Source organism: Vanessa cardui, chromosome 8 (genome assembly GCF_905220365.1).
Source record: "Vanessa cardui chromosome 8, ilVanCard2.1, whole genome shotgun sequence".
In the NCBI taxonomy this organism is placed as follows: domain Eukaryota; kingdom Metazoa; phylum Arthropoda; class Insecta; order Lepidoptera; family Nymphalidae; genus Vanessa; species Vanessa cardui.
In genome coordinates, this window is record NC_061130.1 from 462,304 (window position 1) to 478,899 (window position 16,596).

Genomic DNA, 16,596 nt, shown 5'->3' on the forward strand with positions numbered 1-16,596 from the left:
AGAAATTATTAAAATGATTATAATTTTGAAATCATAAATAAAAATACTATATTTTTGTAAAATATCTTTGGTTATATGAAAAATTTAATTTCAAATATCTGTATAATTATGTATACTTATTTCAATACGTCAGTTTAAATAAGTATTAAAAGAATACGTAAATAAATATCTATTCAGTTGAATGAAATATATTATTTTATCTTATTATATATATAAAAAAAAGAATAATAAAACTGGCTTGCCTCGTCTAGTATCTTTATCCACAAGCATTATCTCAGTCTAGGTCAGTGACGCTCCAATCGAAATGAAAGTTTTATTTCTCTTGCGTAAGTGTGTAACTAGCATTACTTGTTACGTCGTTAATTGTAACACTGGGTTAAAGGCTATTAAACGAATGGTTATTGAAAAGGTATTTAATGGCTGTAGGAACGTTATGATTTATGACATCGCGTGCTTATAATGACTCTATGTAGCTTTTAGTGATAATTGATTAATTAATGGTATATTGTATATTCGGTTTAAAATATAATGAATAAGGCTGTTTGGAATTAAGCTAGGGTGAAGATACTGCTTTCCGAAACGGCGATAGACTTAAAATATTGATGATTTAAATGTTTACTGGAATTCCTACTTTTAATTTGAAAGAAAATAAAAATTATAAATATGATTGTGTTATACCAAATATTATTTCGGCTAAGTATGATAAATTAGTTAATTACCTCCTAAAATTATAATATGCTTGTTTACTTTACGTATATATTGATATGAATTCAAACGAATTTTCTGAATTTCTCAATTTGGAATATTTGTTTCATGCGTTGAAAAAAAGCCTCCCTTTCTCTTTATTAGAGAAGTTCATTAGATCACATTCCTCTCTGAGAGGGTTGGATACATACATGACCTTATTTCAAAGGCCTTAAGTAAATAGGAAGCCTTCGGCCAACCTATGACTGTGGGACTGTGTGAGTAAGCTATTTGCTAAAACGCTTGTCTTGTCTATTTTGTTACTGTTTTATTGATTAGCGTAAGTAAATATAGCAAACAAAGGAGCGATCATTTTGAGAATAATGAAAATAACGGCAACGTTTAGTGACTTGCTAGTTATATCACCCGGTTTCGCATGTCAAAAAAAGAGTTTACGTAAAACGTTGACATTAAATAACAGTTACAGTTTTTTTTGGTAACCTTTTCGAGCGTACGCTTAAAAACTGGAGTATCATCAGATTAGGAAGAGCTCATACGAAAAATATACAAATATACATTTTTATTTATTACATAAAATATATGTTAAATAATACGTCTGCCAAATGTTATATCACTGATCCTCTTGATGTACACGCGATGAGCTTGATATTATTTTATTAAAGTATACCGACTTAATTTTGTACGAGAAGATAATTATGTAAATAGTTACGTGATGTTGTTACGTTTTGGAAAACGTACTATTTTTTAATAACACTTGTAAAACTCTATTTTTAATCTGTGTTAACAATTGACGGTTAATATTTTCTTGGTGTAGGTGAGTCTTTATTACCCCGAGAATCCCCCCTGGGTGTTGGAGGCCCGAATAGGTGGACCGACCGTCATGGTGTCACGGTAACATGCGTAAGCATCCCGTGGCGCCCGCCGAGAGACGGAGAGGGTACCGCTGGTTTTTTAGTGGGTAAACCCGGTGGATCTGGGCGCATTTGGCGTCCAGTAAACCGAGGAATCCCACACACCCCTACCTTGCATCACGTGGGGAAAATAAAAAAAAGGTGAGTCTTTATTAAGTCGATATGAAGATAATATAACTTTATAATTATATATAGCATTGATATCTCTTTTTTAATTGGCGTCGATTATTTAAATAACTGTTTTGTTGCGTTTACTATTTTTATATAATAAATATACATAAGTATAAAGATCATTCATACACCACTAGAAATACAGTGCTCTTGAAATGCGAATTTGTTTGAAATAGTTTATTTATCAAAATCATCGTTGATCTTGACGAGACTGTACGACGTGAATTTCTAACCGATAATTAAGAGTTCAAAAGCGAGCACAACTGACTTCAATCGTTTAACAAGTTAACAATTGATTAGTTCTAATGCAAGTATATAAAATACATCTCGTGCTCATATTAAAGAAAACTTCGTGAGGAATCCTGCACGAAAATCGTATTGAAGTAACATGAGTAAGGTCAAACCACCTCCTCGAAGGGGAGAGGACATCTAATAATGAAACAGGTTATTACTTTATAACCTTAATGTGTGACATACAACAACAAACAACAACAACAGCCTGTAAATTCCCACTGCTGGGCTAAAGGCCTGGAGGAGAAGGTTTGGAAGATATTCCATCACGCTGTTCCAATGCGGGTTGGTGGAATACACATGTGACAGAATTTCTATGAAATTTGTCACATGCAGGTTTCCTCACGATGTTTTCCTTCACCGCTGAGCACGAGATGAATTATAAAGACAAATTAAGCACATGGAACAGCGGTGCTCGCCTGAGTTTGAACCCGCAATCATCGGTTAAGATGCACGCTTTCTAACCACTGGGCCATCTCGACTCCATCGTGTGACATATTCACAAAGAAAACTATAGCTTCCAAAACTACAACTTGGATAAACAATTTAAAAGTGAGCCGAATGAAGGCCTTTTCGGGATTTTTTTAATTTTATATTATGTGTGCTAAAATGGCACGACCAATGACAAAGCTAGGGAAGTAAAGCTACTTATGGTCAATGCACTGCCGGCTGTGTGACAAGGATTTATCGCTGACAGGAAGTGAAATGTCTTATGAATGTTGATTTGATTACAAATATCAAGGACGGTCCTCGTTCTTCGGTCGATATTACGAAAAATAACCAATAGTTTATATACTAATATTATAAATGTGAGAGTAACTATGTCTGTCTCTCTCTCTCTTACACTGTCAAACCAAGGAAGGACATTTCCTAACACATAAAAAGATAATTAATCCACAAAACGCGACTGAAGCCGCGAGCGACAACTTGTAGTACTATATATATGTAGATACTTAAATATATATAGTTATATCAATGTTTTTTATCAACAAAATATCTCAACATCAATGACTCAATACATTTTTATTGACAGCTAATAAAAAAAAACAATAATATCAATACCATTATAATTCGCTTGTCGCTAGTTGTACATTTTGTTTGGTGTCGTGGTATTATTTAAAGTCCATATAATTTACGTTTTTTACGACCTCTTGTTTGACACCTCGTCTGACGAAAAATGCTACTGGCTGAATAGAAAACGGCGAACAGACGTCTTCAACTTAAAATAAAATGAAATCAAAACAAAATCTGTTATAGGTTTCGAAATTCCTAAGTATTACTCCTGTGAGATCGATAATTTTTACAAAAAATTTTGCTCTTTGTCATGGTTTACAACAGTTAGTTCGGCCTGGAATTGTTATCTGTGGGTCGATACGACGTGACGTAACTGTAAGGCTTTCATTCTCATAGAATCATAATAGAGCATCACAATTTTTATTACATTAACCGACTGTAAATAATAACTGCTAGTTACCGAATGCGAAACGAGCCATTACAAGAGCGCTAGAGTAATAAGGCTTAAGTATTATCTATGTTTTTAAAAATCCAAGCAATTATAAAGTAATTCGTCACATATGAGATGGTGAAGGGATACATACTGAGGAGGGATGTCGGACATAGATGACAATGACGTCATATCATGTTTGACACTCGTGTCACCGCACTTAAAGAGTAGAGGAACACGGTTCAAGCCGTCTCCGACTGACAAAAAGAGGCCAGCATAGGTCGTATAAATAACATCGTGTCGGGAAGTTCTTCTACAAGAACAGTCCTAATTAGATTTTGTGTCAGGCAGACAATTGTGACTGAAATCTTTACAGATTATTTTTCTTTTAGTATCTCAAATCCGAAGAATAGGACAAGAGGAAGCGACTGATGAAGATTTGGAATGCTACATATGGATGTTGCACATCATATCACTTACTCTAACCCAATATTCTGTGATAAGCCCCTGAAACGTGAAGGTAGCCGCGCTCGACAACTAGTCAAATATATACGTAGGCTGTCAAAGACTGTCAGATTTAGTTATTGCAGTTACATAATTCAAATTCGCTTGACAGCATCTACAATAACCGGTCTTAATCACATGAGAAATCAAGGGAAAGTTACGAATTAGACGCATTAAAACAATTACAAAATATAATTGGCATATTTATGCTGTCATACGCGTTTTGGCACTTGTTTTATCAGATCTGCCCGGAGAAAGTCTAGCAAGGATTTTAATGTTCTACAGTATTTTGGACTTTAAAGCCATTTAACTAAAGATTGGTTTCGTTTGATTGTATTAAGTCAGGAAATTGTAATTTGCTGGGTGTATCTACTTTATCGTGTTCTAGTTTTCTAAGACAGTTTACGAGAGATTTCCCACGACTTTGTTAGACTTGTCTCAGTATATTTACTTCCGACATTGTGTTAATGCAATTACTGCTGTGATCATTTCGCAGAGCTAATATAACGATATTAATCTGTAAGTCTGTTGCGTCTAATATAAACTTGACTTAGGTACTAGGTCTATGGCAAGGGTTTCTGAAAAATGGGGTATCGAGGCTTGCGATGTTATAGCTTACCAATGAGTGCAGGTCGCTTATATTGGAGCGATCCGATGATTTTTAAGCGACTTCAAAAAAAGGAGTAATACTTGTTTAAATCAAATTATTTTTATTACTTTTTAGTGATCACTTTGAAGTCGGTGTTATTATTTGTTTTAGAAAAAATATCTTATTAATCTAAAGTTTATCTGCGATGATTTTTTTTAATAAATCAAAGAATAATCTTATTCATCTCGTGCTTAGCTCAAATCTCTTACAATATCTTGAACTTTAGCTATAATACTCTGTGTCTAGACATCCAAAATATTTTAATAATTAGAATAAGTAATAATAATCCTTTATTCAAGTAAGCTTTAACAGCGAAGTTAGAATTATAATTTTATCTACCCACGAGTTATATAAATTTAATTCTACAACAGGTTTGGAATGCAAATACTACCGGTGATAAGCTTGCAATAGAAAATACAAAATAGTCACTATGAAACACCACTACCACCAATTAAATTTAATATAATTTTAATTAATTATTTTAAGTAATATAAATAATAATTAAATCGACAGCATACATATACAAATAGATGTGCAAAAATTGCAAATTAAGGTACTTATTTATTAATGCTTTTTAATAAATTTAATTAATTATGCATAGATAGATAAATAATTAATCAATGATGTATTCGTTGATTGCCTGACAAGGCAATCATTATGACTAAAGATAAATATTTACTGAATTCACGTATACAGGCAACAACTCAGAATATTTCGACTAAAAGTTTTTTCTATAACAGTTAAAACCTCTCACGCTAATTAAAACAAATTCATGTAACAAAGTATGAATGAGCAACAAAACTGGAATAAATGTATGCTATAATAGGCATTAGTTAAGACAATTTTATGCGAGAAAGTTACGTAACTTAAATAATAATTAAGATTGCTTTTGATAATTGAGCGAATAAGATAGGCGCAAATTAATTATAATTGATCCACACATGTAAACATTACACACACATATATATTATACGTACAAGTGAACGCACACATATATAACGTAGTACGGTAAAATATATTTCAGCAAATTTATAGATGATAAAAAAGCGTGGAGTTAATACCTGTTGACTTCCAAGGAGGATATATTAATTTAAATAATTGTATTTTTTAAATGTTAAAAAAGAGTAACTACTGAGTTTTTTGTCGGTAGAATCTACTTTCCGAACCGGTGGTAGCTTCGCTTAATTGTAAAATGACGATTTAAAAGTTTATTTTGATTTTGATTTTTAAATTGCTATTTGTGATTTTACACATTTATAAAACGAACACGTTTTTATTCTCTGCCAATGGAAATCGGACACATGAAGATTGCTTTCAACTACACACACACTCTTTAATACAAATACATAAACGTCAACATCCCACTTTTAATTATGATTTTGTATAACTAATAATTTACAGTTATATCAAGACTTATACATCGTGTTCATGTGGTACGGGATTGTTTGGCTCGGAGTAATCTTCGACATATCCACGAAATAATACAACAGATCTATTGCTGGATTCCTATATTTATTTTTCTCATATTTTATACTGCGACACCCTATGTCATATCCTTCTTGACTGCAGACATTTCTTGTTTTTCTAACATGATTCTCACTGGCCATCCAGAATCTAATCTCTAAACTAAGTGATTTCAATCAAAGTATTTAATTATTTGATGCTGTGACATATGTATGACCGTTTTCTGGGAGCAAAGACATGTTCTAGCACCGAATAATAATAATAATTATTGTTCCAACATTTAGTGGCAAAGTTAGGTTAGGTTAGGTTAGGTTAGCGGACCATTTGACCATCGATGTACCGATCCCAGAATCAAATAGCTTCAAAAATCAAGAAGTTCGTTTAGTAAGTGACGTAACTAAGAGTCCTTCGTGCTTTCACTGTTTAGAGCGATTCTCTCGGGGCATTTACTTTCTACGTAAATGGACCAAGTTTCTATTGGCAATGCCTTAAAGGGCTCGGAGCGTGTAATCGTTCGATTTTCATTTATTTGAATATAGAATATCGATTATTTTAATCGATTTATTTTAAATGGAGATATTTTGTATCGAACAGAACGGATTTTCTAGATGATAAAAAAGCGATTAATACCTGTTGACTTCCAAGCAGGATATATTAATTTAAATAATTGTATTTAATTAACATGACTTTGTATTTTTTAAATATTAAAAAAAAGTAACTATTGATTTTCTTGCCGGTTCTTCTTGGTAGAATCTACTTTCCGAACCGGTGGTAGCTTCACTTAATTGTAAAATCACCATTCAAAAGTGCTTGTCACCATTCAAAAGCCTAGCCTAGCCTAGCCTAGCCTTGAATAAAGTTTATTTTGATTTTGATTTTTTGAACAAATGTATGGCACTAGTTCTTTTGATATTAAAAATTTCTTACGTGGTTAACTACTTATAGTTAAATAAATATATTTTGGTTGTTATCATCAGTATCCTTATAAAACTCTGCGAAAAGTTAAACTAATAATTAGAATAATATACATTCCGACACATGTATTCGAAAATATCATAAACAGAAGCAATTTGAATTCTTGATAAAATAAACAATATATTAATCTTAATTTATAAATAAAAACCAGCGTTTACAAAAACAATTTACAATAATACAAAACACTTTTTGTTTTACATATTTTTTTTGTTTAGCGATACATTAAATTCGAAACAATGTTCCTCCGAGTACACACACACATGAAACATATTAGCGGAGATTTCACAAATTTAAAAATAAACGGAAATAAACTTTCATCTTTCAATTTGGTTAGGACGACTTTTTACGTCGAAAAGGAATGCTGTCCGACCGTTCTAAGTGACGCTAATAAAGTCACCGCGACACTGGTCCGTAACCGAGATGGCCCAGTGGTTAGAACGCGTGCTTCTTGACCGATGATTGCGGGTTCAAACCCAGGCAACCACTGAATTTTCTTGTGCTTAATTTTTGTTTTTAATTCATCCCTTGCTCGGCGGTGAAGGAAAACATCTGTGTCTAATTTCATAGAAATTCTGACACATGTGGATTCAAGTAACCCGCATTGAGACAACCTAGGAATATGTTCCAAAGCTTCTCCTCAAAGGGAAAGAAGGCCTTAGCCCAGCAGTGGGAAATTTAAAGCCTATTGTGTTTGTAACGAGTGACGCTATCAGGCATTGTTTAAGTTTAATTAAGAGCTGAATTTGTTATCTCTTTGCTATAAATAAATCAGCTGTTATATCAATTGTGACATTTGATTTACATAACAACTATCATATTTCGGAACGACGGTTCTTATCGCAAGTTACCGTCTAGACACTTGGCGTAGGAGAGCTTAGCGTAACAAGCGTAATACTTAGACTATTATAGTTATAGTACGATATAACTTAGATGTAGCATCGGCAAATTCAATAAAACCGATTACTGACGATTTACACGACCAATAGAAACAGCCTATCGCGCCATTCGAAGCTATTCGTCGCTATAGATTCCCGCGTCAGTTTAACCCGAGAAAGCAAGTGCATGTACCTAAATCGACGTATCAAATTGACGAATATATTAGATCATATGATATTACAAGTCATAACGTTTGTGTAAAGATCATATTCACATAAGAAATAAATATTGTTAATTTGGGATAGCGTACTTAATTCGGATTTGATCGGTTTTACGAATTTTGACGATGCTACATCTGAGTTGTGTCGTACTTATACACTTTTGCGTATGTGTTTAAGCGCTTTAAAGCGGATTAGAATGAATCATTAACGCTCTTTAATTCTATACGCAGCGAAACCTCCAGAAGGTTAACCCTATTGGGTTATGTATAATAATTAAATATTTGATAGATAAAACCTTCGGACACGGATTTATTTGAGTTTTTTTCCGTGCATGATTTTTTTCCGAAATCGTTTTTTTTTTGTTTTTAAACAAAAAAATTATAGTCTCAATCGATGTGATCTCATAGAAGATGGAATACTTTTTGGAACCAAGAAAACTTGATTAGCTAACAGTATTAGAAAATCAGAAAAAAATGACGTTTAGATTTGGCTCAAGTCTTTGTACTGTGATGTAATTTAATATGTTTTAAGGTCAAATTAAATGCTATTGTTTCTATATAGTTTCGTAACTGAAGATTAATAATAATAATAGTAAGAATCGAGATGACATTATGAAAAAAAAATACTAAATAAACATTTATACATTCTACTGCTACTATTTGCAAAACGAGATTTTATAAAATAATACAGTTATATTCCAAGCATCCAATGGATGACGTTAGGTTTATCTGTGATCGCAAATGCGACCCAGATATTTGAAACAAGTAAAAGCACAGATTATGTCATTTTAAAACGTGTCACAGATAATAATGTGAATTGTGTTTATTTTTTATTTGTTATAGTTTAGAATCTTAAATTAAAAATCCTTAAAATATGTTTCATATGTACATGTGTTGGTTTTTGTAAAATAAATTATAACCTATATTCACCGAAGATTCCTCACATCTCTACTTAACAATAATTTATATATTACGATTTAAAATCTGGGTAGTACTTAAGTGCGAATGTTACGGATATCTCATTTCGGATCTGGATACGGATTCAAAATAGTTTCCGATTATCCGAATGTTCCGGATAATTTCGATTACGGATATTAGATTATTACATTACATTTACATTACATTTTACATTTACATTTTTTTTCTCACACTGTTAGTGTGAGAAAAAAATTACAAAATATTAATCCAAGCTTATTTGTCCGCTATTATGTTTTTTTATAAAGTATATTGTTTTAGAGGTTACAGTTACGGATGCATTTATAGTTCGGATATCCGGTAGATTCGGTTACGGAACTCCATAACATCCCTGGACGAAACTAAATAACTAATTATTTAAAGAAAATAATAATGGCGTGTAAGAAATGATTTCAAGTCATAATTACAGTACGATTTCAAAATGTCATGTCAGTTTTGTAACAGAACGTGGTCACGACGTGAACTTAAAAAAAATAATTCTAATGCGGTTTAATTTTGACGTGTAAAGTGAAAGGATTTTTTTAATCGTCCTATTTTTTTTAATATCGAATATCGCAATGGATTTTTTTGTTGCATTGTTTCGAAAGGAATTTTAATGTTATAATAATAATAATAATTGATATTGTAAATAATGTCTATTTCACACTTATCCATATCAGAGAAATAAACAAAAAAAATATTAATTTCTTTTTCCTTTCAATAGGACTTAAAATATAGAAATAAATAAAAAAAATCATTTCTTAATATAAGAATTAATAACATTAAATGCTTAAATATATACAAATTTACACTAAAACTAGTTACTGTATAAATCTTAACCGCGTCAATAAATAGTGATTATATAACAAAAAAGAAATAGTGTTCAGCGTAGTTTTAATTTTATAAAAAAAAAATACTAAAACAAAAATAATGCGTGTGAATTATTTTTAAAGAGAAACTCAGTAACTTAAACGTGAACCAAAACTTTGAAGGCTCAATTTTCGTGTAACGTTTTTGACACAAAATCAAAATATACTTTATGTAAGTGGGCTTTTATGTTCCGTGTCGTGGTTAGTCGCCATTTTACATAACTGTATTAAACGTTCAACCATCGGATCGGAATATAGATACTTAGTAGTTTTTATAACATTTGAACTACAATGTATTGGCAATTAAATACAATTATGTATAATATATATCTTTCCTGAAAGTCGAAACATTAACTTTTTTATCATTTACATAATCTTGTGTCGAATAATATGCTTTGAATGATAAATTTATGATTCTTAGCACCCCCTGTAGTCGGAGAAAGACCACAGTGGCGTGCACTTGGAGAGGCCTATGTCCAGCAGTGGACAAAAACCGGCTGAAGATGTGAAGATGTGAGATGTGATAAGTTTACATATAACAATAAAGTATTGTTGTCATATGTAACAAAGCAATTGAAAAAGTGCACTGAATTACATCTATAACGAATTTCACCCTCTATTTAATATTATATACTGCTATTTATTGAATTGTAGGTTCTAATTAACAAACTATATTATATATTACATTCATATATAATAAATAATTGTAATGTAAAGAGTTGCATTCGTTGCAACAAGCGGCCTTATCGCTAAACCACGATCCTCTTCCACCCGACCTTTGCACAGAGAACCAGTTGTTAAATATGTATATAGCGACGGTATACTCCGTTAAATAAGTGTTTTATTTAACATTCAAGAACATTTAAGAGTAAATCTTTAAGTATAATCTTCTTTACATAGTATAAAACAAAGTCGCTTTCCGCTGTCAGTACTGTTGCTATTTAAAATTATGTCATGTTATTTGATGCCCTATTTTTTAATAGATAGAGTAATTCGAGGAGATTTTTGTATATAATACATGTACAATATAGTATAGACGCACTGTTCATATTACAAGTTACTTATGTGATGTCGTAAATAAACTCTGTAGTATATTCAGTAACAGTATTACCCGTTCAAAGTCGGGCGGGTCGCTAGTTTAGTATAGTATATATTAAACTTAATAACTACAGATATGTATATTAAAAATACATTTAGGTTTTTAAATTATTTGAATACAAATAGCGACATGACCATTCAAACGTAGGACCAGTGGCTTTACATTCTTCCCGAGGTAGGCTCTTCTCACAGTCAACTCGCAGACTCCGGGCTATTGATGATTTTTTATCAGAAAAATTCAATTAGTTTTTATCGGTTCGACGTAGGCTTACCCCGCAGGGCCGAGGCCCTTACAAACAAGCGACTCTTTTAACGAGATGACCTTCATTAATTAATATTATTGCACTGAGTTTAATATATGACGTGACGTGACGTGTCGTTCAAAAGTATTTTTATTGAAATAAAAAAAATACAATAGCAAGACTTAGATCAGCTTTACAGTTCATAATGCCACGATTAGTAAGATCTTTCGCAATTCATAAATCTAATACACCGTCAAAAGGTCATATTGTAATTCAATTTACTAAGTTTATAAATCGTTTTTATTCTGTTTAACTAATTGAATTATGTTGAAACGATAACTTATATGAAGCAATTCGCTTATAAACGCGATATATATTTAAACAATAGTAATATCTGCTGGAGTTTTTGAGAAGCATTATTACGAAGGTTACATTTCTCAGAATAACATACTTATTTTAGTATAATATTATAAATGTAAAAGTATTTCTTTATTTATATTATATACAATGTAGTTTATGCCAAGAAGCTATATAGACTATATCAGATAAATACATGGAAGAATTCCGAGAAAAAATAAGTCCATATTTCATCCCAAACAAAACAATAGTAACTGTATTTTCAAATGTATTATACGATACACAATCGAGATAACTTATAATATATATAAAAAAATACATTGCAATTAAAAATATAACATATTTATAATTGTATCATTTTTAATTTTCAATACAATCCACACCAAGACTTATTTAAGTTGCATCACTATTCCTTGCAGCTTCCGGTTAAGATATGCGAAAAATACACTCATATAGTGCAATACACCAGTGTGTGTGTCAGCTAAAATGCACTTGACGCACGTTCCTCCACTACACCTGAGCTCTCCACGTAATAAAATACACGGCAATGAATAGCCCAACTAACAGAAAAACTGGGAAAATGGGACCATTGTTTTAATCTTAAATAAATACATACTAAAAATTGTTGCATTTTAAAATATATTTAAGATAATACAGTGTATCCCGAACGAAGATATATTTATCATTATCATCATTACATAGTATAAAACAAAGTCGCTTACCGCTGTCTCTCTCTATGTATGTTTAGATCTTTAAAATTAAATAACGGATTTTGATACGGTTTTTTTAATAGATGGTGTGATTCGAGAGGGAATTTTTTGGATAAAATACAACAAAACAACAAACAACAAGTGTCAGCCTCTTTGGGAGAAAGAGACCGCTCTACACTAACACTAGATAACTAATACTCATCTGCCTTTCTAAAATAAAAACGTAATCAGCTCAGCAGGTCAAGGATACACGTAACAATATATATAATATGTAATTTGTGTTTAACAATCCTAAAATTTAGCTGTAATTTCCCTTGATCGCTCGCTCAATTATATAGCATTGACTATTGTTATCAACATATCATGAACTTGCAATGCGCATGCGCATAAAGAACATCTATTATATTAATAAATTATGTCGATGAATATGAGAGACGATAATGGGCGGTTAATTACAAATTATACTGTTGTCTTTAACGTGTATGAATCTCCTGATAATTTGCTCGTTAGCTTAGAAGTTTAACGTTTTAATGATTGTCTTTGATACGGTTTTCACCAATGGTATATTTTTATCGGATAGTTGAAGTACAGGAAATCCCTAGGTAGATAATTGGTATAGAAAACTCTGAGTCAATGAAAAAGTTCTCGACATATTGTAGAGCCCTCAAAAAATCTAAAATTTGTATTGTCATTCTGACTGGTAAATAATAAAACAAACACAAACTCCGGTCTCTGGACAAAGAGTCAATAACTACTTTGTCAGCCAATGTATACCATATACATTGGCTGACAAAAATACTCCGAAGGCGAAAATATTTTGCCATTATAAAAAAAGTAATTACATAACGCCTGTACAAAAAGTTATTATACAATTAGTTAGTTCATGGTTAAAAGAACATCTCAGAATGTAACGATCGTTTGCAGTCTATTTCTCTTTATATTGTATTATACATAATATATCTAAACTCATCATTACTTTTTCGACTATTCCTTAAAGTTTTTGGAGGACCAGTTACAAAATTTAATTCTTGTATTCACTTGTACTAATTTATCAGAGTATAAAATTTTAGTACGTAAAATAACATTTCAACTGGAGACGAACTATTGTTCCAAATTTAATATTCATTCAAATTGTTAGATGTATAATCAGCTGTGTAAATACGAATTTTAAAAGCATTGGTCAATAATTTACCGATAGTGAAGAAAATTATGTATAGTTAGGTGTTTCTGTAATAAACCGTGTATAGTCTGTGCACAACATTGTTCTGAAATAAAAATTCCATTGTCAATGTGAGCTGGCAGTGTCAGACAATGGGACAATTTTCCTCATTGATATGTATAATGTATTAGTTCTCACACGCTGAGATATTTTCACGAGTTTTTGCCGCATTTAGAAACGAATCAACGCTTATACATTGTCACTAAATGTGTGTTAATATAGAAAACAAAAATGGAAACTCATGATCCGTCAATCAAGTTTGTTGTGCAAGAGAGAGACAGATAGAGAAAGACAGAGAAAGCGAGCCTTTAAAGATTAATATTAGAACGTAATGTAATTTCACTAACTTTATATTATGTAAAAGTAATTAAACATCGTTAGTAAGATTTTATTACGAATGAATAAATTAACTGATCTGACCTCTTCGTACCAAAGGTCAATTGCTTTCATTTTAAAAAGCATTCAAGCAAAAAATCAATCGTGATCTAATACAATAATCTTATTACGCGATGAAATACGCAAGAGCGTGTAATTAGTGGGAAAATATCTCAGGCTTTACTAGAAAGTTAAAGCTAATAAAAAAAATTACACGCCACCAGTTTTCCGCGCTTTTCCCATTGATTTTAACTGAAATGAATTAAATAACACGATAACATACAATACACATAACAACAACAACAGCCTGTAAATTTCCCACTCCTGGGTAAGGCCTCCTCTGTCTTTGAGGACAAGATTTGGAACATAATCCCCAACGCTGTTCCAAATCGGGTTGGTGGAATACCAATGTGGCAGAATTTCTATGAAATTAGACACATGCAGGTTTCACCATCGAACATGAAAATGAATTATATACACAAATTAAGCACATGAAAATTCAGTGGTGTCTCGTCTGGGTTAGAGCACGCAATTTCCAACATTACTTTTTACGAAGAGCATTCCCATTGTGAGCACGCACAAGAACATGCAAATTAATTCGTAAGCGATTTCAATATCACCCAAACCTTGGCAGTGAAACGCCTTTGAGTACGAAATCGCATCCCAATAGTGTATCGTGAATTTGCATCGTGCCGATTCGCAGTTTTGTCTCTTGATCCTCTCTAACTGACCAGTGATTTGACTTTGGTTTTCGTTATATAAACTGGTCAGCACACTAACAAAAACTTACGAAGTAAGTAATTTATAAAAAATAAAACCGACTTTAAAATTATTCAATCCAGCTAATGAACTAGAGGCAAAAAATATGTGTATCAAACTATTAATTTATTTAAATATTAATTAAGATAGATTTGATGAAACTTACGGTGTTGCCTAAGTTGAAGTGTATATAACTAAGATTAAAAATAATCATCTTGATATAACTTTTAGTTTCCAAGAAATTCGTGTACAAACATGCAAACATACACTTACGAAATTAAGCACTCGTGCTTGGAAGCCTAACATACAATTCTGACACTGTTACAGACATACATGTCGAACTCATAACCTCCTTTTTTAGAAGTCGGTTAAAAATACATCATCATATCGCTATCACCAATAGTTAGAGTACCTGACTACGGCTGTTGACGAAACAAAAGTATACATTAGTATTCTCTAATATTGTCTTTGAAAAATAAATCTTTATAATTTATTTCAGAATACTCCACGCCGTTAGCTGTTGATAATTTATATGCAAATTTCCCTTTACCTAAAGGTTTATCAATGAATCGATTAAACGAGATATTATAAATACTAGGATAACAACCGGAACCCGCTTTCACGATCGCTTGAGTGTTTATTGCACTCTGAGGCTGACCTAAAGTTGTTTAAACAAGAGAGAATTTTCTCTAACATAGTTCCATACATAATTGTATATACCCTATTAATTCACAATTTTACAAAATTAATTCAAAAAGTCATAAGTAAAACCTTCAGTAAAAGACCATAAAAAACACTCATCAATCAATTTACTACCCACCAGGTATAAGATTTGAATGGCTGAATGTAACCGTAATAATCTTCCGTAAACTATACGTTTTGACACATCAATTTTATGTTATTGCAAGCTAAGGCATATCTTAAGTAAACTTTACTTTAACTAGGGCATTCCAAATTTCATTCAATTTCGTTGAGTATATTTTGCCTTCTCTATTCCCAAAAACTTTTGCTGGAATATATTTAGGAAATTTATAGTAGGAAGTTACTTAAACGCTATATGTATACAGACATAAAAAAAATATAGTAAAACATTTTTAAATTATTTTGAAAAGTAGATCAACACTAACATATAATATATAACAATTCTAATTTATGCCGACGATTTTCATGCCGTGCAATTTCCAGGATATGAAATCGTAGTAGCTTGTCCATTCGATTTATTTATGGAAATGTCCGCTCCGTTGCTGAATGAGAGACGGACAAACCAACACAACAAACTTTCATGTTTATAATATAAGAATATGTTATTTTAAAAGCTATTTAGTTCAGACTAATTGCAAATTCAATGAGTTTATGTTGGTAAGATTCTTGTCAGCGGCTTTTATATTATTATATAATATGATGTTTGTTTCTTCATCAGACCCGGTCACTTATCTGGTAATATAATTATCAGTGATGACAATATGATGATTTATTTTTAATCACATTTAATAACTTTGTAGTCAGTTAAGTGGCAAAAGGGTCGATTTGTAAGATGCAGAACAAATATTGGATAACGTCACATATATTACTCTGATCCCATTGTAAGTAGCTAAAGCGTGTGTGTTATGGAAAATCGGAAGTAACGACGTACCGTACCAAAAACACCCAGACCCAAGACAACAAATAAAAGTAACGAATTTTTTCTACATCGACTCGGGCGGGAATCGATCCCAGGACCTCGGAGTGGCATACTCATGAAAATCGGCGTACACACTATTCGACCACAGAAGTCATCAGACATAAAGGGGCTTTGTAATAAAC

General features: G+C 31.8%; 1 protein-coding gene across 1 annotated transcript in view; it reads right to left on the reverse strand.

Annotated features, from left to right (window-relative positions):
- The window catches only part of LOC124531988 (polypeptide N-acetylgalactosaminyltransferase 2-like), a 91,312-nt gene that overhangs the window by 57,374 nt on the left and 17,342 nt on the right, over positions 1-16,596 (reverse strand). The gene's annotated exons all lie outside the window — the stretch shown is intronic.